Genomic DNA, 26,541 nt, shown 5'->3' with positions numbered 1-26,541 from the left:
AGAATGTAGAAAGTGGGCAGTTTCATAATAGAAGTATATTTATCAAGTGAAAGGCTTAGGAGAGAGGAAAAACTGTAATGTGAAACACTGCAAAAACACACTTAGGAACACAAGTATGAAATTATGCAGTCTAACCTGATTTCAACCTTTGCTTTCCTGGTATGAAGATAAAGGTTTAAATGGCATTTCCAAAAAAATAAATACCTGCTTTTATGATCTAAAACTCAATCAGGAAACTGCACTAGCAATTGGCATCACTGAGAGGAGGAAGCCGTAGCATGCAGGAGATGTGATGTCTCAACACCTTTTAACTGCTGAAATGTGCCTGAGATCAGCTGAGTCTCCCAAAAGGTGTTGGGATTAAATTTATCTGAGGAGGAAGGAGTAGGGGAAGGGCAAAGATGAAACATTTTGAGAATGTTTCTATGGTCCAATCATCAGTCTATGGATTGAGTACCATCATTAGTGCCCTGCAGAAGCTGTGGGCTCAGAGCAAAGCTGCTCTCTGTCCCATTCTCACCTCAGAGCCAGGATCTCTGAGTTTATATTATTTTACATCTGTCTTATATTTCTGCTTGGTGTGCTAAAGCAGCCCAGCTGGCCTCACCTTAAGGAGGAGAAGGGTGACATGTACCCAAAGGCTTCTTTCTCTACACGAGGAAGTTGCACAGGGCAACAAACCTCCCTTGTGAGCACACCTCCCTTCTGTCTCAAATAACATTCCTTTCTTTCCACCTTGGCCCAAACCAAGATGAAAAACCTTCTGTTGCACTGGAGCAAACCTTTGCAGACAGATGTTTGACAACAACAATTGCACGGTGAGGCTGCTGGGGAGAGGAGAAGCCCTGGTGGGGACCAGAGGGACCTCAGGCAGCCCAGCTGGAGGACGACACGCAGCCTTTGTCTTCCAGAGCCTCTGAAACTCTTCCCTGGACCCATCTGGCCTCTCTCATTTCTCTGCACAGATGTGGAAACTCTTGCACACAACATCGAGGGACCTGGATCCTCCTTGCTTGATCTCCTCTCTAATAGGAAATATATGTCATCCCAAGCATTTGGATTAGTTTGGATTCAGTCTGGCTTTTCCCCTCCTTTCTCAGAGAAATTCTTCTTGTCTAAATGTGTACAGAGTTGCAGATGGTCATTCACAAGCTTTGCATGCTTGGGAAAGAAATAATGTATTGCACCTATGATGGCAAAATGTTTTATTGCTTGGAAAGATCCTCAGTTGTGTAAATGGGAAGGGGAGGATAAGAGAAGCCCTCAGTGGTTTCCTGTCCAGGGTCCAGCTCCTGTCCAGAGAACAGATGTAGTAAGGAGAAAGGATGGAAAGGTCTTGCTTGGGTTATCTTTTGTGTTCACCTGATGTGGGGTAACTCCTGGGATTCCCTCAAATGACCCTTCCCTTTCTCTGGTCCCTGTCAGGGATCACAGACTGGGACATCCCACCTGGAATGCTGGTGGTGGTGATGGGTTGTGCACAGCCCTGCACAGACACTGCTGCTTGCTGGCTGAGCCAGGACATTGCCCACACCCATAAAATGGATGGAATAAGGACCAAGTTTTCCACAGGCAACCTTAGATGAGCCATCCAGTGACATTTTTCAGGCAGGAATTTGCACACGCAAACTGGACAAGTGTGCGTTCAGCCATCTGATCTATCTCTAGATGTGTTTCATATGTGCATGTAGGAAAATGCATGTTTTCACTGTTTCAGAGGTTGGTTTGAAGAAAAGGAAACCTACCTTTTTTGAAATCTAGCAGAAAATCTTTTTGTTTAAAGAGTTGCTGAGAAAGATTGCTACAAAATATCTCTCAGTTTACCCAGTCTAGAAAGGAGGACAATTCAAGACACTCTTTTCCCCTGTCCTTTTTTCTTTTGCATGAGAGACTCTTCTCAGGCAGCAGGATATCAGATATACTACAGGGCACACAAAGAGTTCTGTTCCACCTCTAAGTTTCTTACCCAGTTGTTTTCAAGGGGGGAATCTGTTTTTCCTGATGAGGCAAAAGACTGGGGCAGATGTTCTCCCTGACTAATAATAAAAAGTGTCCTTCAGCTTTCTCGTGCTGTGAAATCCACTACTGTCCCATGATATCCCACAATGCATGCAGGTAGTGAATATTTTAGGAAGTGGAGCATTGGTGCTGATATTCCTTCTTTTTTCAGGAGAGAACAGGACAAAGTGTGCAATGTTAAGTTAAATTAAATTGTATGGCCATTCTCTCCAAGGAGGAGAGCAACTTTTTAAAAAGCTTCTAATTGTTTCAGGCAATCTACCCTTTACAAGAGAGAATTATTAAAGTATTGATATTTCACCATGAAATGGTGCTGCCAGCTATCAACAGCTCAGGGAACAGTTATTTATCATTTTGTACAGCTGTTCATAAAACCATAAAAATCTGCTGTCCTCCTCCTTAAAAAAAAAAATAAATCTTGGCATCAGTCCTTTGGAGAGAATAGTTAACAAGTGTTCAAAGTACTCACAACTGGAAAGCCAATTCCTCTCTGTGAAGTAAAAATGCATTTCCTCTGGTGTATGCAGCCATGTAAGAAACTCCCTGGTTAAAATAAAACTGGAGTGGATTAGGATTGTGTCAGAGTATTCACAAGCTTCAAAACGAGAAGGATCTGGCCACGCTGCTGTTCTCTGTGAACCCATCAGTGTCCATCATGCTCTTCCCTTACTGGGCAGCCACAGCTGTGGCCCACTCACCTGGCAGGTGCTCAGGACACCTGGGGCTGTCAGCAGGAAACAGCCCTGAGATGGACATGGCAGGATGCACACCTTGTGGGCTTCCCTGGAAACAGGACCTGGGGCTCTGGGGCAGTGTTGGTGCTAAATGAACGTGGAGAGAGACTTTTCCAGAAGCCTGATGGCTCCTGCAAGATCTACCAGAACAAAGCCAGTGCTGAGGTTGGTTAAGCAGCTGGTGACAGCACATGACTGCAAGGGAGGATGGCAAGAGCAGAGGAAAATGCAGCCCAAAGACATGAGTAAGTGCTTGGCAAGATGCAGCGTGCTGCTCCATACCTCGAGATAGGAGTCAGACACTGCTACTAGAGACTCCCCTGTCCAACACCTCTGCATGTGATAAGATGCACAAACACACTGGCTAAAATCTGCTCCCTTGATGGCTTGGTTGAAAAGCTTACCAGTAATAAAAATAAAAATAAGTTATTAATAATAATAAAGACTTAAGTCCTGAGCATCTCTTTTGCACATAACTCTATACTAGAGGTGAGTTACCCAAGTAATGAGCTCTGCTACCCTGCTCTCCACTGTACTTCAACATTTTCAGAATATAAAGCAGCAGGGATGGTGAGAAATGGAGCAAGCGATATAAAAACAGAAAATAAGGCAGAAAATTGCAATTTAACTTCATCAGCACAATTGTATGGAATTGAAAAGCAATTTCAGCATCCCCAAAGCATATTAACAGTCTTAGAGGGTCCAGACATAAAAGCAAGATATTTTCCAAACTTCAAATGGATCCAAAGTTTCCTAGCAGGAGGGAATTGTTTTAGCATGTAGCTTTATAATTAGATGTTGGAAAAACTTAGTGGTGGAGTAAATCCCACCCTAACTTACACTGAAGCAACTTCAGTTTAAAGTACAAAAATAACTCTGGGTGGAGATGGCCTTACCAAAGGACAGAATTCAGCCCAGCATCTTTGAAGGTCGTGCACTTACATGATCAGAAACTCTCCTGCCCTGAATGGGAAATGGTGGATAAATTTCCTCAGAACTGGAGTCAATTAAGGTTAATTTAGTTCAGTCTTTCTTGCAATAAATGGATGTAAATGAGGCATCCCCAGTGGAGACAGATTTATGACAGGCAAAACAGCTATAAAATTAAAAACAACAGGAAAACTAAGCTGGTCTCTGATAAGAAGGTGTGAGCTAATTATGAACTTCCAGCTAGCACATGAAAGTAACACATTTAACCCCAACAGATAGCAAATGTCTCATCTGGGAATTTATGGTAATTGACAGGTGAGACTTGCTGTGGGAAGAAGAAAACAGAGGTGGTGCAGGGGTTCTTTGCATTAGTCTGTGTTACACAGGACAGGATGTAATTTAATCCTGTTTCTTATCAAACTTTCCCTGGTGGCTCCTTCTATCCCATCACAAGGTTTCTCTTCCACTTATGAGCCAGTTGGCTGATCCACTTAATCTCCCTCATTTTCCAAGTTTGGGTTTTGCTGAGCCTCCTTAGGGTTGCTGTGGAGACACAATTCAGATGGGATGGAAGAGAAGAAATTAAAAAAAATCACATAGCTACTGAAAATCTCATGGCCTGGGGTGTTCTCTCCTCCATTTCTCTGAAAACCTCGGGTTTGCAGCTTCAATTGGAAGATGAATGTCATTAGTGGCATTTATCCAAGGAAGTATGTTTCACTTGAGGGACACCAACCAAGTTAGTAGAACATAAGGGCCAGCAAAGGTCTGTGGTGGCCCTGCAGCCACATGGGACAGCCATGAAGAGAAAGAAGTGGGAGGGAGATAAACCTATACCAATGCTTGCTTTCTCTCCCAGGTCCTGGTCTCTGTTCAGGATGGCATAACATTTTCTTGCTTCTTACAAGCCCATAGGCATCACTCACTCAGACTTGGGGACAGTAGTTGTTCCCCTAAACCACAATCCTTTTTGTCCATAGCATTTAGATTACAAGGGACTGGCCTCTGAGCCCATCTGTTCTTGCCAAATAATCCATGATGGGAAAGTATTGATTGCATAGAGAGATAGGGAAACCTGCCCAGCTCTGACCCTCTGCAAACACTTACAGTTTATTCTGGTAGGGTCTGAAGTAAATGAGACAGGTCCATTGTTAGTTTAATAGTAAGAGTTCCAAAGGCAGGGAGGCTGACTTTTTGCAAAAGAGAACAGTAACATTTCAACAGCCACTGAGGAGATGTGTGTCCTACAGAGGTTTCAGATTTCCTAGAAACTCCATGAGCATACACAGCATTGTCTGGGTTCATCTCTGGTCTTGCCTCAAGGTCCAAGCATGGTGGGAACATATTTTGTGAGCTTTGACTCAGACCCCAAGCAGGATAAAGCTGGGGGAGGTGGCAAGGAGTGGTGAGTGCTCAGGGCTGGCACGACACTGGGTGAGATGCAGAAGGGTCTGTAGACAATCCCCTGAACCATCTGGCATTGCCTTCTCCTCCAGATGGCTGCACCCACAGTACAGCAAGCTGGTTTCCCAGCTACACTGGGAGATGGGGAAGGAAAGAGCCCTCCCAGAGGGAAGCAGGACAGTGGATGGGGGAGAGGGACCAGGTACCATGGAGACCAGAGTAGATATGCCCCTGCAGCAGATGCTGAGCCTGCAACTCAATGTGTGCTTGACAATTTCTCCACAAAGAGCTTGAGGTCCTCCAAGCAAGGAATTGGCTCAGGTGGGAGCACATGGTGTCCACAAGCACAGTAAATGAGCACATTTGTGTTGACTGGGATATGGAACTCTATGAGCAGGAACACAACACACAGTACCTAAGGCTGCAGATGAGACCTAGAGATATGGAGATGCGCAAGACAGATATCATCACTTCTCCATGGTGAAGTTTTGTTATTTTGAGTTTTACTCTTTTTGGGTGCCTAGTGTTGCAATAGGAAGCCAAACAAATGTCTCTGAGCCAAGAGTCCCTTTGGACAGGTGAGCTCTTCTGAGGGAGTTTGCATTGCCTCCATTGGCAGCTGGCAAACTGGAGCCACTCAGGTACCAAATAACTTCCCAAAATTTTCCACAGCTCCACCTGACCACAGGCATAGAATTTGCAGACCAGTGCCTTACAGTCTGGGGAAACCACAGAGCAGTGTTTAAGGCTGCATCCTCCCACCACTTGTCACCTCTCAGCCCTGTGTGGGACAGGACTAATATTGTGAACAGCAGGGGTGGATGGTGACAGCCTGTGGGACTGGCTGGAGCCCAGCAGAAAGTGCAAATGCAAGTTTGGCTCCACAGCTCCACTACACTCCCGTGAAAGATCCTTCTGAGACTGTAAAAGCAGCCACCGTTCCTGGTGTTTGTTGATGCAGGTCCCTCTTGTGCTGCCACTGGAAGCCTCAGCAGAGACCAGGGAGTTTATTAAAAAAGGTGAGTAATTATGCAGAGCAGTTCTCATATCCACCACACTGCATGTGCACAGAGTGTGACCTTTCTGGAAGTTTCTGCAGCACACCCTTCAGCACCTTATTACAGAACAGGTGCCCAGAGACCTGCACCAGGGAGCACTTGCTGATTGCACCGGGAGCTGCTAAACAGCTCTCTGACAATGAGCATTTAAAGACCAGTTTCCTTTCCTTCCTTCTCTTTCCTTGCCTAATTTATTAGTGTGAGGTCATTTTGATTATTAACCTGAGCCCTTTTCTTTCTATGGGCAAGTGCTTCCACTCTCACTCTGCACGTTTGCACACCGCCTCTCTGAACATTTTATTACTCGATTTTCCTGTTTGATTTCCCAGGGTACTTCAGTTCCTGTTCTGAGATATGGTGTGTTCCAAGGGCTGGTTAAAGACTCACAGATCTCCAAATCTTCAGGGATAGATTCTTTTCCTCCTTCTCAGTAGCTGACAGATGGTTATTCTTCAACAAATAAAATCTAAATTGTATGAGTCTGCTCCACTGCAGAAGTAAGTTCTTATTAAGCTCCTTGCTGTGATGAGAGGAAAAAGGGGAAAAAGCAACATCTCCAAAGTGGAGGTATTAACAATTAAAAATAGACTCCATGTATCCATTTGACAGAATTGGACAGCAAAATTTCACATCCCAAGGGGACTGAAATGGCACAGAGGCCTGGTTTTGGCTGTCTCCAAAGGCATTGGTCACATCCATAGCAAAATTTCATGAGTAGCAGCTGTTTCCTGAACCAGTGCTGTTTGATGTACCAAATCTTCTTCATGCAGGATCCCATGTGTGAATGTACATCAAGGGGAAAATGACTCTTCACCCAGCCAGGTTGACACAGACTCAGTTAGACCTGCCAGGGCTGTGGAAATGGGTATCCAACAGATCCAACAGAGGCATCTAGGCTGAGCTGAGTTTATGAGGCAGAAGCTGACTCAGAGCAAGCATGAAGGGCTTCCCTGACCTGCAAGTTCATGCCATTCTCTGGTCCCTCTTTGTTAATATACTTATCACTCTGAAATGGTTTTATAAAACTTTAAAAACCCACTATGGTCTTTGCCTTATAATCCCATCCTGGAAACCTCTGGGTTCCCTTCTGTTTCTGTTTCTGCTCTGGCTCTGCTTAGTCTCAATTCTGATCAGGTTAGCATTGACGTGGGCCAATTCCTACAGCAAGGACTGGAGTGAATTCTCTGGCATTGTCAGGGCTAACATGGTTGTGCACAGACATCTCAGCCCAGCCCTTTCCATCATAAGAACAGGGAGTTTAGCAAATATGGTGGGATCTGGCTCTTTATTAGCATTGCTGCAGCACCATGGACTGGACTGGCCCATATCTAATTGTGCTCCTCACCAGGCAGCTCCTACCTGTTCCTGAAATGCTGACCCAACCAAACTTTCCAGTCATCAGGTTTTTCTCCTTCTCAGTCCTAAGGTAAAGTAAGAAACGTGGTTGAGGGAAATACACACACTCATCTTGCTATAAAGGGTCAGCACTCAGGTTGTCAGCATTAGCAAGATAATCCCATGGGAGAGACCCTTGGTACTCTGGCATTTGAGAGCTGCTTAAAATTGTCTTTGTTGCTGTTCATTAGCTGTAGACTGTGACTGGACTGACATCAGAGAGCTACCTGGCATCCCAGGAGATTTTAATCACCTTATCAACTGATTCAGAAAATAACTGCCTAAAACCAGCCTGATATTAATCTTTGACTGTATCTTAATTATTCAAAACCAATAATTCAGATCACTTAGAAGAAAACAATTGCACCTTGGATACAGAGAACAGGAGTGGGAAAAATAATCCACTGTCCTCTGCTGCCATTCTGCCCAATTTCCTGGAGTTCAGGACATCTCCCAGAAGGTTCTCCAGCCTCTACAAATCCTAACAATGAACTTAATATCAGCACCAGGAGGAACAAAGGGGTAAAAGCTGCTCCCATTGGACAGTCCAGAAGGAGAAGTTTGTACAAGCTGTTGTCCTTCTCTGAAAGTTAAAAAATACAGTGAGCAAATCCCACTCTTTGAGGCAATTACATTGCTCTTCTACCCAGTCTCTGAGCAATTGCATTGCTTCCACCAGTCTCTGAACACCTTTAAAATCACCTTTAATATGATCTATCTTCCCAACTACCCTGCAAGATAAGGGTGATACCATCATCCTTGTTTTACAGATGGAAAGCCAGGGCACAGACAGAGCACTGTTGCCTAACCACTTTTCTTTTATTAGTGAGCTTACCTCCGGCAGTGCCTGGTTATGTCTTACTCAGCGTACAGCCCTGCTTTTGGAGGCTCACAAAGGCTGCTGAGCTGCCACAGAACAAGCAGACCAGGAGGTTTGGCTGCTTGCATCACTGCAGTCCTCACTGCACTAATGTAGGTGCAGCTAAAGACCCTGAGCATGCAGGAAACGTACATTCATCTAAAACTGGAACATTCAAAAACAGACCTTGGTTCACTTTATTCTTGAGCAGTCATAATTCATGTTGGAAAGCAGGTTGTACACCTCAGAGAGGAAATTTTATTTCAGACTCCAGCTTCTCCAATTAATAATATAAGGCATTTTTGTTACTCTCTGTACCTCATACAGGGAACTTATTGCAGTTCCCTTACTTTCTGAAAATGTGTATGTTTTCAGAATCCACTGAAAACCTGCTTGCCGTGTTGTGGCACATAACTGACATCACTGAGAGAATAATCTCTTCTGTTTCCATTCCCATTATGTGGTTACGTGCTCCTGAGAAGCCAGTCCTCTCTAGCCCAGCTCTCCTGATTCTTTGGCTTAGTTATTTCTTGTGCAGCTCATGTCAAACTTTGGTCCAAGCACTGTGCCAGACCTATGCTCACATACTACATCCATCAAAAAAGTCCAGTTGGCACCTGGCATGCTTTATTCCAGCCATGTACACAGCCCACTGGCCCATCCTTCTGACTGAGAAAGAGCCACCTAAAATCCAACTTTGATCAGAACAAAAGCAATATTTTCATCCCTCCTGCACAGCCACAAGCTGGCTGCTGCTTTCCAGATGGAGACGCCTTCCTTTGTGCGGCAGCAGTCCCTGCCATGCAGCAGCAGCCTGCTCAGCGTGGTGTGAAGGTCCATCTTGCCTTTGCACCACGTGTGCTAAAATCTGAGGAGATACAGAATCATGTGGTAGATGCTCCATGCCCATGTGACAGACCATCGAGTATTTTCCCATTGCCCCTTTTTTCTTTCTTTCTTTCTTTCTTTCCCTTCTCCTCCTTGTTATCTGCTGGTACCCGACACCTGCTAGGAGATGCTGGCCTGGAGCCAGCAGGAAGAGGGAGCAGCTGAAAGTTGCTTGGCTGACTTTCCCTTTGGAGAGCTCTCGGCAAGTTCTGCACGGACAATGAACAAAGTGCTGCTTCTTGCTTTCAAAAGGCAAAGAAGAGTGGGTGGGATAACAGGGCTCTGCAGCACAGATTTCCCCAACAATCCCAACTTTATGGAAGGGTAACACAGATCAGTCCTGAGTTCTTTTAATATGGGACAGAGAGCCAAAATTCAGTCATCCAACAGCACGGCAGGTGCTAAGAGCCACCCAGGCCGCCAGTGTCTCCTGTACCACAAACAAGTAAAATCTTTGATTTCAAGCTCTGACTATTTTGCTCAGATACCCCTTGTTTACCAAGTGCTGAATGGCACTCAGCATTTACAGATGTAAAGCCCCTAACTGGGAAGGTCATTAAAATTGGTGGGAAGATTGGGCAAAATCTGAGAAAATCCACAGGGGAGCCCAGCTAATTAATTATGGTTTTGTAATGCACCTAAAAGAACAATGTCCAGAGTTCTGAGCTGTTTGAAGAGGCTGTTTAAAAGCAAATTAAATCAGAATATCTACTGTAAATGTACAATTGAGCTGCATGCTAAACACCAAGGCAAACTTGTTTACCCTCCTCCTGAGCCCTCTTGAGCAGGGTAGGTTTGAAAATTTGGACACAAATGTCACTGGGTTAGGAAAGGCTGTGAGAGACAAGGCAGGCAAGGGAGGAGCAAAAACTTCCAGTGGGGGGAAAAAAAAAAAAAAAGTAGTGAAATACTGCAGCAAAGAATGAAAAACAAATAGAGGCAGAAAAGGGAAAAGCAAAATGGTTGAGATAGAACTGAGTCCACTCATGACCCTCTACAAAATTTGGATCTCTGTCTCTGGAAAATTATTTGTGAGGTGAGATTGTTATGTTTTTGAAGAGAAGCTGCTGGAACCTGCTGCTGGGCAGGCTGGCGTTCCCATTCCAGAGGTGGATTGGTGGAGCCAGAGCAAAGTGCTGGTGATCTGTGGGCACTGCCATGACAGATCTGCATCTGCCACCAGGGTACCATCTGCCTGGAGCTAGCAAGGGCTTAGCAATGACCCACCCAGGATCTAGGGGAAATGGCTGGCCTGTGGTAAGCAATAAACCATCAGAGGGCTTCAAGCCACCACCACAGCCATCTCTTTTTCAGGCTGAACCATCCCAATGGAGGAAGCATCTGCCTCCCATCTGCTCCCTCCTGCCTTCAAAGACATATTTTTTCCATAAACCAAAGATTTTGCCTTGAGTCAAAAAGCTGCATTTTGGAGTGGACCACAACCCCTGGGCTCCCCATGGCTCAAAGCTTGATTCCTGCAGTGAATGTGGTTTTTTCATCTGACAGCATAACCAGTTATGTTTGGCAACTCCAGTTCTTTCAGAAGGGAGAAAAATATGGCTCTGTCTGCTGGTAATCTCATTGTAATTTGGCACAACCTGCTCAAAACTCTCCAAAAGGTTGTGACACGTGGTGCAAGACAGGTGTAGCTGGCTCTTGGAAAACATGTGTGCAAGAACATGTAGCACCTGCTCTGTGTAAACTGCTCATGCACAGGGAGCAGTGGCTCTGGAGGACTTCAAAAGATGTCAGAGGCTGTGTGTGCATTCCTGTGCATGGCTCAGATGATACCAAGTTAAGAGAGAAACCATTATGTAATTTAGATTATTGTATTAAACAATAACTTAAGCACATGCAAAAAAAAAAATTAAAAGAAGTATCCCAGCTAACTGCTTCAGCATGAAAGATGAGATTTGTAAGATTAGTGAGATCTCCTATCTGCCAGATCTTGCTGAGCATTACACCATGCAATGGAGTTGGGTTAACCCTGTGTGTTATTATGACTCAGCTTAGGGGAGAGGTAGGGCAGGGCAAGGCAAACTTTACTATCAGCATCTCTTGGAAATTGAGCTATATTTACAACACCAGGCCTGATAAATGCCTGTTGTCTTTGACTAACACCAAACATTGCAATACACAGCTCACCAGAGAGGGACTGGACTGGCAGCTAGATTGTTTAATTAAGATCAAATTACCAGAGGGCTAGATCTGGTTCTCAAGATGTAACACAGAGATTATTAGCAAGAAATGAGTTTCAATATAAAAATAGCAGCTGCCACCAGGTATAACACGTAGCAGCTGGCAGGAGGAGCACCAGTGTTTGCAACGCTGGGCTTTGCCAGCTACTGCCTGTCACCAGCCTGGCACGGCTCTGTGCCCGCCCAAGGGGCAGCCAGGCAGGGCAGAGGAGCAGAGACCAGGAATGGGGGCTGTTCCCAGCTCCCACGAGTGCAAGGTGTTTTTCCCATATCAAAGGGGCCATACTTGGGAATGGGTGGCCCTTGTGCCTCTGCCCTGAGAGGTCAGACCAGCATGGGGACAAGGAAAGTCACTTCATCCCTCTCAGTAAAGGGACAATTGAGTGAACTGATCCCACACTGCACGTCCCTTCTCAGGAGAGGGGCTAGCAGAGCTAGGGTTTGGGCAACACTAGGAGTCCCTCCAGGCTTCTCATGAACGGCTTTTATGCATCAACAACAACAGATATTGGTTACAAACACAGGAATAAGGAAACTCCAGCGCCTTGGAGCTTTGCATCATTTTTATTTTCTTTTTCTGTGAAGGTGTGAACCCACATTGCCAAAATTCCATCCCCTTTTGGACACACTAAAAGGTTAAGTGGCATTCCTCTCAGACAGCAGGACTTCTGGCACGCCTCTCTCACTTGGCAGCCCACATCCTTCAGTTTTATTTACTTTTGCAATGTGTTTCTTTCTGTTGAATGTGAATAAATATGACCAGTGGATGGAGGTGTTATGAGGGAGGGTCAGACAGAGACGGAGACATGACTGTGTGGTTTGTTTGAGCTTCATTTTCACAAGGAACCAGACTAAGATCCACCCACTAATGAAATATGCCCTGCTCCTGCTTATCTTATGACACATCAGAGTGTCTCTCAGCTTCCTGGTGCATTAAATTTCATTTAATACAAAACCTGCCTACAGCCTGGTGTCACCTCTGCAGTTCCTTCTCTGAGATCACTGCTCATAAAGCATTTCAAAAGTAGAATTAAAACTTGGGGTCCCTGACTTAAGGACCCAAACTTCACCTAGGTGTACCCACAAGTAAGCATCCCTGCAGCTCCAACCAAAGCCAACAGGAGATGCAGTATTTCAGGCACGTTGGGTTATGGCAGAATTTTTTAATGAACTGTTGGTTCTTTTGAGACTTGAGTTTCATCATAGCTCAGTGCTCAGGAGAGATGGAAGAAAGAGAAGTGTGTTGGTCTAAGGCTGAAACAACTAATTTATGTACTTACACTGTGACTTAAGAAAGTTCTGCTCTAAGTGAGTTTATTAAGTGGAGTCAGGATGTCTGACAGCTAGCAGAGCCTCTGCAAATAAGACAAGGCTGTTGGTAGTAAAAAGTAGGAATCCAGTTAAAAAATAGCTCCTCCGGTTACAAGACTACTTGAAATATTGTACTCTGGAAATGTTTGTGTTTTAAGCTGTTTTAGCGTACAGTATAAGTCATTGACTTGTTGGGGTTTTTTCTTGGTTTTGTTGTTAAACCTAGGAGGGGAAATGTTTCCCTCCACTCACTGGACAGCAGCCATGAATTTGCAATGACCGACAATGTTTCAAAAGTATGTGTGTTTAATCTGCATTGAAAGCCATGTTTATGTTCTTTCTGGAGGTTAAGGAAGTTTTAACACTGGTGCTGTTAGTGAAGTGCAAACTGCTGTGGCAGGGAGGTGAAGATCTGCCACGTGTGGGTGCTCTGCATCCCCACACAGGGTACCAGCTCAGCCCACACATCTGACAAGCAGATTTGCTCTGCAACGGCCATTGTGACCTTGGCTAGTCACCCAAATTCACCTCATCCTGTGTAGGTAGATTCCCCATCTCAGCCCAATCCAGTTGTATCACTTGTTTCTTTCTGCTTTGAAGATAAAAATGCAGGACCTCCATTCCAGCAGGCCAACACCAAGCTCTGGTGCAGGGAGTGAGGAGATCTCAGCTGCTGGAGGAGATCACTGACCCTTTGATCTTGTGCTCTACAGTGCTTCCTGAGCAGCATCCTACACCAATGTGTTATCTGAGAATAAAGGTGCTTATTTCACTGATTGCTTTATGAATTTATTGTTGCTAAGTCTGCAGTGATTATGTTGGATCACCTATGGAAGCGATTCCTCTGTCCAGGGGAAACTGAAGTAGAGAATGAGGACCATACAGAGATTGAAGTGCTAAATTGACATTTGAGAGACCTTAGTTTAATTTTTTTCCACTTAATTTCTTAGCTTAATTTCTTCATTGGACAAGCCACAAAGTCTCCCACTTCTACCATTTCCAAAATGAATGTGGAAATTTCATTGAATTTGCCTTCTGGGGCAGCAAGCAAAACATGAAGAATGCTGAGGTGGTGGGGCTACATAAATACCTCTCAGGGAGACCCAGGTGGATGTGCACAAAAAGCTTAAGTTCATGATATTCATCAATGTAGATTGGAGGAGCTGTGCTGATGCAGAAGGAGAGTGAGACTCACAGTCACTCACAATGGTAAGGCCCTACAATGGTAAGGTCTCCTGATTCTTGAAGCCTGCTTGAAGCAGCAGATTATTTTCCTTGGTTCCCCTCTGTTCAATTACTCCAGCCACTTTTCCTGGTGACCAGGCAAGCAGAAATATTCAGCTCAGTCCATCCACTGTTATTTCTCCTGCTCTGACTCTGCCATCACTACCTTTGGAGTCTCTAGGGAGGACAGCAATAGCAGTGGCATCTTCACAGCTGCTCTACAAGTTTCATCTGTACAAAATGTACCATTCATAATGAATCACTTCAATGACAAAATGGAAGAAAAAACCCAAAAACTTTCAAAAATCTTTTGGGCTTTAAAACTTTAAGGAAATGATCACTTTTTTTTGGCCACATAAGCTTCACAGTACTTCTCTATTTGGGTGGAACAGGATAATCCCCAAAAGCCACACCCAAGTAATTCCAGTATTTCTGCTAATGTGTGTACACTTCACTTCTGTAACCTGAACTAGCATGTTCCCAGCTAGCTCAGGTATTTCTGCATGGCACTCCATGGAATAAACACATCCCAGTTGCCCCTAGGCCAATGTCCTGTCTTATGAATGTCATTCACACCAACTGAAAGCATTTCTTTTTCCTTCCACCTCAGTTTTGCTCTGGTCCTGCTGAAGTTGATATGCTGGGTGATGGAGACATAAAGCAAAGGGTACAGGGACTGTGTAAGAAGAGAGGTTTAAACGAAGCTTCCAAAATCCCATGGAAATATATGAAGGCAAGATAGAGGAGCATATATATGGATTGAACAAGGACTAGGATGCTTGAGGGAATCCTTAAATTTGATTAGTCATGAAGGTGATCTAGAGAAATCTTGAATGGTACAATGAGGAAATGGAAGAAAATTCGAAATGTCCAAGGACAGAGTCACTGGTCACATTATCGAAAGAGGCATTTAAAGGGAAAATAAAGTGAGTTTCATGGCAGATTGCATTTTCTGACTTGTATAATGGATTTGAATTTATTTCTTCAACTGGAAGTGCAGTATTGAGGAAACCATGCTCTTGTCTTATGTTTAATGAAAAATAGCAATCACCAGGGATGTGGGTAGGATTATGTTGCATCATACAGCTCTATCATATTTAAGAAAATCTTGGACATGGTAGATATTAAGCCATAGTCTTTATTTTCCTTTCAGTGGCTCAACTGACTTCACCTGCCATCTCTTGGAGGAACATTTCTGGTCTCTCTCTGGGACCAGAAGAGGAAAAGTGAGTCCAGTCACTCATTGCTTAGGATGAAGACAGCTGCATCATGCACATGTCAGTGACAGCTAAGACTGAACTAGGGAGATCCTCTTCACTTTTCTTCTTTGGAAGGCCACAGCCCTCAGCTAACCAGAGAGATAGTCCTGATAACAACAGAGGGTTTTAAGATTCTTGTGGCCTTCAGCAGCTCTGCTGCCAGAGCAAATCCCTGTCCTTCCTGAAAATTACATCAACTGAAACTCCCCAGTACTGCTCAGTGGACATACAGATTCAGGGTGGCCTTTCAGGATTAGTGGATTTTTTTCTGGAGGTTGCTGTTTCCCAGATGTGAGCACACAGACTCTGACTCAGTGGAACCAGGTACAGCACAGCCACCCTGGCAGCAGAATTTCTCCTTTTGCAGCATTGGGACCCCAAAGTGCTCCCCTGGTCTGGGTGAGCAGGGCATGGTGAGAGGTGGTTTCCAGCCCATGCCATGCCATCAGGCCATTCAGAGCAAACAAACGTGGCCTCTGGGGGTCTTTGCAGACAGCCTGGCACCAGTCCTGAGCTCTGGGAGCTTTGTGTGGAGATGCTCTGTGGTCTGTCCTGGGAGAAATGACCTTCAGATAGTATGAAGCGAATGGTGGCTCGCACCGTGAAACCCACCACAAATATTTTATTACAGCCTGGTAAAAAGGACAAGTTTTTGCTGGTGCAGAAGCTGGGATTTTACTGAGCTGAAAACTGAAATACAACTCAGATCAGGACAGTGCTTCACAGTTCCCACAAGTTGTTACACTGCATCCACCTCTGTAAACTGCATGATCCACCTATTTTTTATGTGCTTCTTCTTTCTGTTTCTAAGCTTTCTCTTTTGAAAGAGAAAAAAAATGTTTGCCTCACCTCTTAGTGGTGAGGCAAACATTTACAATTAACAATATGCTCTTCTCTTAAAAAGATTTTGGCTTCCTGGTTGGATTGATTATCACATGGATGATTAGTGCATGGATGTCTTTGAGGCACCAAATGACAAAGTAGAGGTGCTTGTCTGTGCTGCCAAAAGGTCCAGTTCATCTGTGACAAAACTCCAGAGAAAAATAACCCAAAACAACCAACAGTCCAACAATGGACTTGTAACACAGCTGGATTTGACTCAGACCTTCAGTGTTCCGTGTTAGTCTCTCAGAAAGCTAACATTGATTCAGAGTATCTATTGCAGAGCCAAAAGCTAAACCACATGGTGGGGAGGGCAAAGGGAGAGGTGGAGGCAATTTGCAAAGGGAAGACTGTGTGCATTATTCAGGCTTTAACATTGCTTGCATTCATGGAGCAATGCCCTTCAGTTTGGGAAAGCATCACAAGCCCAGCTCCTGTTTGGCAGGGTGAATGAAAGGCATCTCACAGAATCTGTATGTGAGACCATTAGCCTGACGTCTGAGGCACTGCAAAAGCTCCACTGATAAACCACACCTCTTGAAGGAGCCTGGTATCCTTACATCACTGACACAGGCAAAGCACTCAGAATTGTGCCAATAGGACCTTGTCTACTGTCTGCTCACCTTGCCAATATTTTCCACTGTTGCCACCCAGGGGACACAAATACAGGAACATACTGGGAAGAAAAAAAAAAGGAGACAGAGAATAAAAAGAATGATTTTGTCTCATCATTTAAAAGGTAATTTCATAAATTTGGGTGTGGGCTCTGGAATTAGTGCACTGGCAGAAACAGAATCCCAGTCATTACATGGCAGTTCTCATCAGTAGCTCTTTGACTGCTCCAACAATGGAGGGCTGTACTGTGGACCCTCATTTTCTAGGAGGGTGTGCTGTAAGGCCTGCAGGAGAAAGGCAACTCAAGGCTGTGGAGCAGTCCAAGGGGGGAGCCAAGATCAAAACCTGGTCTCTAGATTCATAGCCTTGTCAGTGGACAGCAGGGCTTCCCAAGGTTGCTTTATTCATCTGCAGATGGAACAAAATTATTTGACAGAGTGTTAAAGATTCCTCTGACCATCAGGATCCACACTCCTGTGTTATTCTGGAGAAAAAAACCTGGCAGGTCTTCAACATCACGAAACCCTGAACACTCACAGGCTGTGAGCACCCAGTTAGTTGTCACCAAGCTTACTGATGCTGGTTCACTGGTGGAGAAGTAGCCATTTTCAGACAAAATGTTTTAGCTACCAGCTTCAACTCTTGTAAACATTTAAATACAGAAACTGTTCACAATCTTTTATTTTATTGCTTTGTGGGGTTACTTGTGTGTCTTGAAGTCTCTTCCTGAAGCATTTTGGATCAGTAACCCTTTGAAACACAAACTTGCCAAGTCCATCTTTGGATAAACCTCATCACTCTCAGAGCAGTTGTGTGGGTGTATTTGGAAGCAATCCAAAGCAAATCCCTGATGAATTGCATAATTCTTGTGTAAAATAAAAATATATGGGGTAGGAAGAGTTTGTGGCATTAGAGTAAAAGAGAGGAGGGGGAAGAGGGAATGAGAGAAAGGATGTTAAGCATAAAAACAATGTGATCCTACATCAAGTGAGAGGCTAAACAAAATGCTGTGCATGCAGAAAAGAAAACAGTTTCTTTAATAGCAAATAGTCTTGAAAGATCAGGCTTCCTCATGTTACAAGATAATTGTAGGAAGGGATGTCAGGAGATCTCTAGTTCAACTTTCTGATAAAATCAGAACCAGATATGAGGTGCTTTGTCCTACTCTCCCTTTCTTGCATCTTTACAATTAATGTCCTGAAATGACGCTCCTTAGGGACTTCTCTTGTCCTTCTCAAAACCAAGATGAAGTAAAACATGAAAGTCTTCCTTTGGCTGACGCTGTTCAAACAATCAGTGTCAGTCCTATCCAGTATCATCAGTGTAATCCCAGAGAGGTGCTGCCATGGGACACCCATTGGATAATGCTGCTCTGAGTGGTCTTCTGGATCTTTTTCATTTGTGGTGGCTTTGGCCTCAGAGGCTCCTCCTGCAGTTAGCCAGACAAGCTGAGAACAGGAGACCAAGTGATGCTTGACACTTCTCTTCCTCACCCATCCTGATAAGAGAAATCACAGTTTGGAATCAAAATACCAGGGAAGTTCTTGTCTCCTCCCTGCCTGATTGCCTCAAATGTTCCTGCAGCTTAAATACACATCCACACAACTCGAGAAACCCAAGATAGGGAGGAGAGCATGTAGGTTCCAGCTGGGCTAAGGGACATTAACAGATGTATGGTACAAATTATTTCTTAACACTCTTGCTGTGATTGCTATTTCTGTCCAAGATTTCTAGGCTGGTATGAAGGGATAATTATTCACATAACCATGAGGATTCTGGGCTGAATGCGCCAGGACTGTAGTGCCTCTGTGTCCCAAACACATGCCTGTTTGATGATCTAAGCACAGGCTAGGTTAGCCAAATTGCAACTTTGAAAATACTCACAGACACCCTCATGCTCCCAAAAAATTATTTTTTCAGAAGTGCTTGGATGGTATTTTTATGACCTTAAAAAGATGTGATATTCAGGAGCAATGTGGCTTTTTCTGAAAATTGGGCTAGTAGGGCAAAAAAAAGTCTGAGGATTATGCACCAAGCTATGTGAAACTCCTGATGCTGTAGGAAAGCTTCTAAGGTCCATGAAGCATTTGAGTGGTATTCGACCATAAACCTCAAACACAGAAGAGCAATGTGTGAGGCATTAACACACTTTGGAAGAGGAGATTTTTCAGCTAGGATGGGAGTACTAGGGCTCTCACAAAAATGAACATTTGGGGAAAACTTACATTATAAAAATGACTGCTTTTGGAAAGCCTGGCCTCTCATCAGAAAACACCAGAATTTTAGAGTTATTTTGTAGCTTCTGCTGCAACTACAGTCCTATAAGATTTTTGGTAAGTCCGTGAAAGATGCCTAATTCCCATTAGTTTTGGTGTAAATTATCACAAAGAATCACCCATTTTCACCTTTTATATGTTTAAATATCTTTAACAGCCTAGAACTTCAAAGTTAGGCTGGACAGACTGTGAACTGAGTTGTGGGTAGCAAACTGAGTTTTATGATACCAAAACTAGGCTGCATTCTGCAGACGACAGAAGTCTGAAAATAACAACAATAATCAACAAAAATAACCTGAAAAACCACCCATAATACTGAAATATCATCAACTCTCGGAAGGAATTATATTAAATTTACAAAATTAGGTAGCTATTAAAGAAAAATTCTTGGTGCAGGGTTCCTGCTAGGAAACAAGTAGGGTTTCCCACCCTGGAAAATACAAACTGTTCATCAACATATTATCAAAAAGTCAACAGGAGATAATGGTATTGATGCAATTACATGTGAGTCAATTAGTTATTGTTCCTGCCCTAAACAAAAGGATTATTTTCAGGCTAGGCTTGTTGTTAGATAATAACTGTGGTGACAGATGTCTAGAAATAAAGCAGTGCTCAGGTGGTTTCCAAGCAGAGCAATTCTGAGCTATCAATGGAGCATTTCTCATGGAGGTACTAAATTTAACAATTAATTCACATTATTCTACATGGTATTGTTCTAGTGGTTTCGGGGGTTTTCCTTAGTGGTGTTGTTGAGTAATTAAAGTTTCTCTGATGCTGTTTAAGAACAATAACAGGAAGTTCAGAGAAATTACTCTTAATTATGTATAACATAGGTTAATTCCTGTCCTGCTTTGGTTAGAGTCTACAAGAGCCCCAAGCCATGCAGGTTGACCACTTGAACAGAAAGACCCCTGAATTTGGGTCAAATATCTAATGAAGATGAATTTGGAGGATCTACACACAGTCAAACATGGTGGCAGTTTCACCACCCAAATTTTGACATTTAACACCCAGCACTGAGTGTCCTCAGTGCCACTGCTTTTATTGGATGGACCCAATGGAGTCCAAATGCACCCTCACACAAGGACCTCACAGCATTTAACTTCTTTGTGCCCCACCTTAACAGTAAAATGGAACTATAATAAAATGAAAGTGCATGTTTGGGGTTTTTTTCATATATTAGACTCTTACTATTATGTGCAATATCACTTAAGAGGATAGAAGCCGTTTTTTCCTCATAAGAGCAGAAGGAACTCAATACCACTCACCTTTCAGCAGGATACTTCTCTTCCTCATCAGTGTTCATATTTATACATTTTCATGTAATTAGACTGGGAAATTAACATCTCATGGGCCAGACCTTCCAAACAATGGCAGTCAAACTGGGACAGATCATCCCTGCTTATTTCTCTTTATAATGATTCTCCAGTTATCCAGGGGAGGATTACACTACCCTTTAATAAAAGCTGTGAAGTCATTCCCCCAAGTCTGACCACATTCTTTTTCTGTAAGAGGACATGGAAGGAGCGTGAGAATTTGAATGTGAAAAGACCAACAGATTTGGATTTCGAGGCTTCTAGTTCAGGTTCCTCCTTTGATGTTGACTTCTCTTCTGAAAGCTGAAAGGACTGGTTTGTCTTTAGTCTGTGGTACAGTTTTCTTAAATTAGAGATGATTTATTTGGGGGATTTTGATGTGGCTTTTTTCCTATGACCAGCACTCAGTGGTCCAAATTCATCTTCTTTAGATATTTGACTCAAATTCAAAGGTTTTTCTGTTTAAAAGGGACAAATTAAAAAGATGGAAAAGGAGTAAAGTTTTATATAGTGGTCCTAACATCATTATCTTCCTTCTCTACTCTCTATCCCTTTACAAAATTTACTTCGTATTCTACTGCCAAGACTGTTCCTCATTCCTGTCTCCTTCCTTAATTTCATGTAAATACTGGGAAAAATACTGCACACCTCAGCCAGGCAAATCTCTCATTGAAACCAATGGAAATATTACCTGAGTAAGGTTGAGAGCAGTTGGTCCTCCACTCAAAGGAAAGGGAAAAAGTCACCAAGAAATCAAAACACCCTGTGTTCTTACTCATTAAAGAGGGGACAGGAGGTTCAGGAAGGTTTAGGTAGGGTTTGGGGGTATTATTTTTAGAAGAACACCGTAAGTTTGGTGTTGCTGCCAGCATGAGCACATGAAGTTTCAATTTGTGGTTTCTCTTCATGCAGTACATTTTGAAATTGGAATTTAAAACAAAATATACATGTCCCTGTCTGACTGTGTATATAACAATTTGTCATTTCTTAGTGGGAATTTGAAACTATTTTTGGTGTTCAGAAATAATCTTCTGTCCCTTCCCTTCACTTCCCTCCCCCCATCCCACTAACAAATTACTCTTTAATCAACCTCTAAAGAGTTTTAGAACTTTCCTTACTCTTGGAGTAAGGAAAATAGTGACAGGAAATTAATAATTATTGAGGAATGGGGCTATATTTTCATTTCCTGGCCCCTTTGGAGTTAAGCATTGAGTTTGAGGTATTTGTCAAAAAGCTGAACAGAGCAGTTACCTGCAGATTCATATTAATGAACCCCATTCAAGAACAATGCTCTCTGAAAATACATATATCATTATGAGAATAGCAAATCCTCCTAAAGCCAGAGCACTTGTGCTTTATACCAGTGCTTGAATAAGAATAAAATCCCTGCCAAGGGAGAGGTCTGGCAGCACAGTTGGTGTGCTGACCTTCAACGTCACAGGTTTGGTTAGGCAGGACATCAACATGGAGCCCTTTGGCCATCCCTAAGCTGTGCCATGGGCTGAGCCCCAGGCACGGGGGGACCATCAGGTGTCTGACTTGGCTTACCTAATGATGGCACTGTGACCCCTCACAATGGCACTGTCACCCCTCACAATGGCACCAAAGTGTTTCACCCCTTCAAGCTGACCACCATCATTTCCCAAATCAACTTCTGACCTCAGCACACAGCAGCTGCTGTTTCTGAGCTCCAACCAGGAATAAGGCGGACACAACATACCAGACATCTCCTCTCCACCCCTCTCCTGGTCATTATCACCAAAGGGCCTGAACTAAATAATCTTTCTGCTCCACCTTTGGAGTTAGGGCTCTTCCCTGAGCCTGATCCTGGTGAATTCTGCTGAGCCCAGGTGTCTGAGGACATTCAGAAGGCAGTCCTGGGTCAGGGCAATGATCTTCCTTACACACTGTGCTAAAAATGGATGCCAGGGAAGCGTACAAAGACCAAATGAAAACATCATTGTGACTCCCTGCAAATTCCTCGAGCTCTAGGGCTTAGTGGCTTATGGATTCCCTAAGTCACTGGCTGCTGCTCTTGCAGTTAATACTTGGTTGGTTTTCCCTCTGTGATCTATTTGGTCTGGTCACTTTTTGATGCTCTGTAGACTTTTAGCCTCCCCAACATCCTGTGGTAAAGAGACCCACAGTTTAACTCAGTGTTGTATCAGGAAATGCCTCTTCCTTTTGGTTTCAAACCTGCCTCCTATTAGTTTCACAGTTGACTTCCATGAATTTTGTATTAGGAAATGAGAAGCTTTTCATTTCCTAATTGCTTTCCCTACACTTCTCTCAACTTCGTATATCAGAAGTGATTATTCCACCTTTGTATGGGTGCCATACCATACCTTGAAAGCTTCTTTTTGCCTTTTCTGTGTCTGTATTGGGCAATACAAGTTTTTAGATAGTTGTAGTTAATATTTTTATTAGACTTAGATCTATAGCTACAAATACCAAACTAGATTTTGGATAAGACACTTCTTTGCTGCTTTTATATTTTAGATCTGGAGATCTCATGTCTATCTGATCTTGTGTTTATTTTATTTTTTTTTTTTCTACTGACTGTTCCAAGAAGAGATGTCCATTTACAGGTCTTGTTTGTCTACATCCACTTGCAACTACAGTAGAAGTTTTACGACATAGTTTTTAAGGTGCAGAGTCTGGACTGGTGTACACTATTGGAGATGTGTTTGTGCCATAGACTTACAAAATGGCATAAGGACTTTTTCTTTTTTGTTTTCCTCTCCAAGTAGCTCTTAAATTCAAACAGATGAGATTTTTCTGACTGCTACAGAACATCAAGTTGCTTTTTATAGATCTGTCATCCTTCCAAGGTCTCTTTCCTAAAAGGTATTGGCTAATACCAGAGCATATCTAAAGAACATGTCATTACACACATTAATTGAGGGGACTTTTTCCTTAGGTGCCTTACTCTGATTTATCAGTGCTGAATTCCTTCTGGCATTTTTTCATCAGCATTGTGAAGCTGATTTATTGTGTCTGCATGTCTTCATGGTAAACTTTCATTTTTACCCTGGCCAGTCCTGCCTGGGCTGGTGAGCAAGGTCTGTACTTTCACCAGACATGGAGGTCATTTAAATAAGTAAACATGTGTGTGTTGCACAGCTCCAGCATAAACAGACTTACTTGGAAAGCCCCCAGCAAACATTCCGGAGCTGACCATTATTCCCTACTTATTGTTTTCCCTCTTTTACACAGGTATGTACATGTAGCTCTTACCTATCTCCCAGCAGGTTCTCTAACAGGCTTTGCTGAGGGGCTTTGTTGATTTTGTTTAATAAATCCAGTTAGACTTTGTCAACCAATTCTCCTTTGTCCATGTGCTCACTGGATTCCTCAAAGAACACAGTAGATTTCTCTTCCTGTCACAGAAGCTCTTTATAAATTAACAAAGGTTATTTTCTCATCTATCATGTTCTTTTTCCTTATTATAAGCTCTACCACTTGCTTGGTACCCAAACTTGTATGTTTCCACTTGAAGAATTTTATTAAAAGGCAGGTTTAAATGAGAGCTCACACTCCACAACCAGAAGATCCATTATTTCCAACTTGCCTTTCTTTAAAACTCATTTAGTGAACAATATATCATGCTGACAATTTATTTCTCCTGATATTTCTTCTTTGTCCTTGAGTTGAGGCAGACAAAATATGCATTAAGGCCTCAGGGTGAATAAATATGGAAAATAAAAACTCATTTCTCTTTTACGCTGTTGCTTTTTCTCATTGCTACTTTCATGACTTCCCTGTCTACTGCTCTGCAAAATCTCTGCAAGACATTCATAATATAGCTCGGTAATTTATTATTGTTCAATCTTTATGCCTTTTTTAAAGGTGATTCCAAACTGATTTTCAGATTTCTCTTTTTGAATCTGCATATTTCATAGAATCATGGAATCATAGAATAATTTGGTTTGGAAGGGGCCTTAAAGATCACCTAGTTCCATCCTTCTGCCTCGGGCAGGGGCACCTTCCTCTACAGCAGGTTGCCTAAAACCAGATCCAACCTGACCTGGAACACTTCCAGAGATGGGACATCCACATCATCTCTGGGCAACTTCTTCTAGTGTCTCACCACCCTTTATAGTTAATCTGCAGAAAATAGTTCTCTTCTTTTTTCCTCAGTTGACCACAGCTTCACCTTTTTCAGGAATATGCCTTCTTTCTTCTAACAGCCTCTCTTATTCCCTTGCTTAGCCTTCCCATAGTTTGTTTCTTTGGTCTCTATATATGGTATTTTGGTGGATAGTGTGCATTTGATCAGAGCTGTCAGTAAGGAAGTATCCTCACAATTCTTTTATCTGCAAATAGTCCTTTTTACTAGCTGGTGCTTCATGCCTCAAAGAAATTGGAACAAGCACATCCCTCACCAGTTGTCTCCCATCCAATGCAGCTTTTCTAATTATTTTCTTTACTTGTCAGTCTATCTTTACATTTTTGTTGCTTTTACTTGAGTTCCTTCAGTTACTCATCTGCCTGCAAGGACTTGTATTGCTGATGAACCTTATGTTGATGTTTAGCTCTGCTTCTGACAAGTCCTCTGAAATCCAGGTAAGGTCTCAGCAGGTTTGAATAGAAACCTATGCAGAGATGTCAATCACCAGGATTGCTCAGGCCCACACACGGCTGCTTGTGTCTCCACAAAAAGAGTGCCACAAGATAATATTGCTATATAAATAAATAAACAGAGCCTCTGATTCCCAATGTCATGTAAAGAGATGTGCAGACATGTGCAATGTGGCCCAAGGTTGGCACTGGGGCAAGAGTCAGCAGTATTTGGGGCTGAGAACAATAATTTCAATTTTTTTTCTGGGTTGTTTGTTTGTTGGTGGGGTTTTTTTTGTTTGTTTGGGGTTTTTTTTGAGTCCATCACCTGTATGTCTCCATCCAACGAGTATTCAGCAGTATCTTCAATAGGAAGGATTGACACCCTGATGGTCACTTGGTACACAGATTTTCTAGGTTTCACAGCTTGGTCTGAATTAGGTGTATTGAGGGGCTGCTTCTCTGTCTTTATCAGTGAGGTCTTTGCTTTTGTGTCATTGGCAGTGCTGCAATGTGATCAGGAGGCAGGGACTGGTCTTGCCATTCATTTAGAAAGTTTATCCTCAACACAGAATAGTGTACCTGGACCTTACATTGAACATTTCAAATCTGGCAAACCAGCACTTTCAAATAAGGGGAAAAAAATAAAAAAGGTGTCTATCAAAAGCACCTTGGCCAGAAGTCTGGATATCAAGTGACTTGGGAAGGGACACATTTCTCAGGAGCTGTATGGACATGACATAAGGTTTTTCATCCCAATTTATTCTCAGTGTCAGTAAACGTTGTATCTTTAAACTAGGACAACTCAAAGTCTACTACTGGCATCTCAGGGGATAGTAAATCCCAGCCATGTGATGAAATTCACCCTGCAATGTTCACAAACATAGGTCAGCAGGAGGCTAAATGGATTCATAGGGTTTGGCAAGTGAGATGGAAACTGTGAAGATTACTGATGGGCTAACATCATAATATCAAGAAATTACTCTTTGGAGTATCCATGGAAAGTATACAGCAAACTCCCAGAAAATAAACTTTAATGTGAATCAGCCATCTGCCCAAAATCTGGATTTATATTGCAGCTGAGCTTTATTAAGAGTTTCAGGAGCACCAGTTCTGATGTGAAAATTTAGGTTCTTCAACAAGGTGTTGGCTCTGTTGAGTGAAGATATTCAGATCTGTTGGGTTAGATGAGGCAATAGGAGCCATGAGATGTAAAATAATGGCCACTAGAAGATAATAAGTTTCAGAAAGGATTGGAAATAAATATGTGAACACTTGCTTTTCACATTCTTGGCTAAAATTCTGTATTTACTTCACATTAGCACAGATGTTAATCAACCTACACATTCCTAAAGCAACTTTTGTCTCACACAACTGGTAGAAATGGACTGTATGTTTTTTTATTTGATAAAACCTTTCTAAAGCAATAATCTGTACAGATGCAGAGATTTATTTGTGTTTAGAAACACAAGGTGCATCTAGAAGTCCCTTCTCAAAAAAGGGGGATGATGGAAGCCAATTACAGATCTCCAATTTCCAATACTGGTTCTGAGATTTTAGAAAAAATTACAGAGTATTTGGGAGCGTCAAAAATTAATTCATAATCTTAAAAT

This window comes from Melospiza melodia, chromosome 5 (assembly GCF_035770615.1).
Source record: "Melospiza melodia melodia isolate bMelMel2 chromosome 5, bMelMel2.pri, whole genome shotgun sequence".
In the NCBI taxonomy this organism is placed as follows: domain Eukaryota; kingdom Metazoa; phylum Chordata; class Aves; order Passeriformes; family Passerellidae; genus Melospiza; species Melospiza melodia.
Note: the sequence above shows the minus strand (reverse complement) of the source record.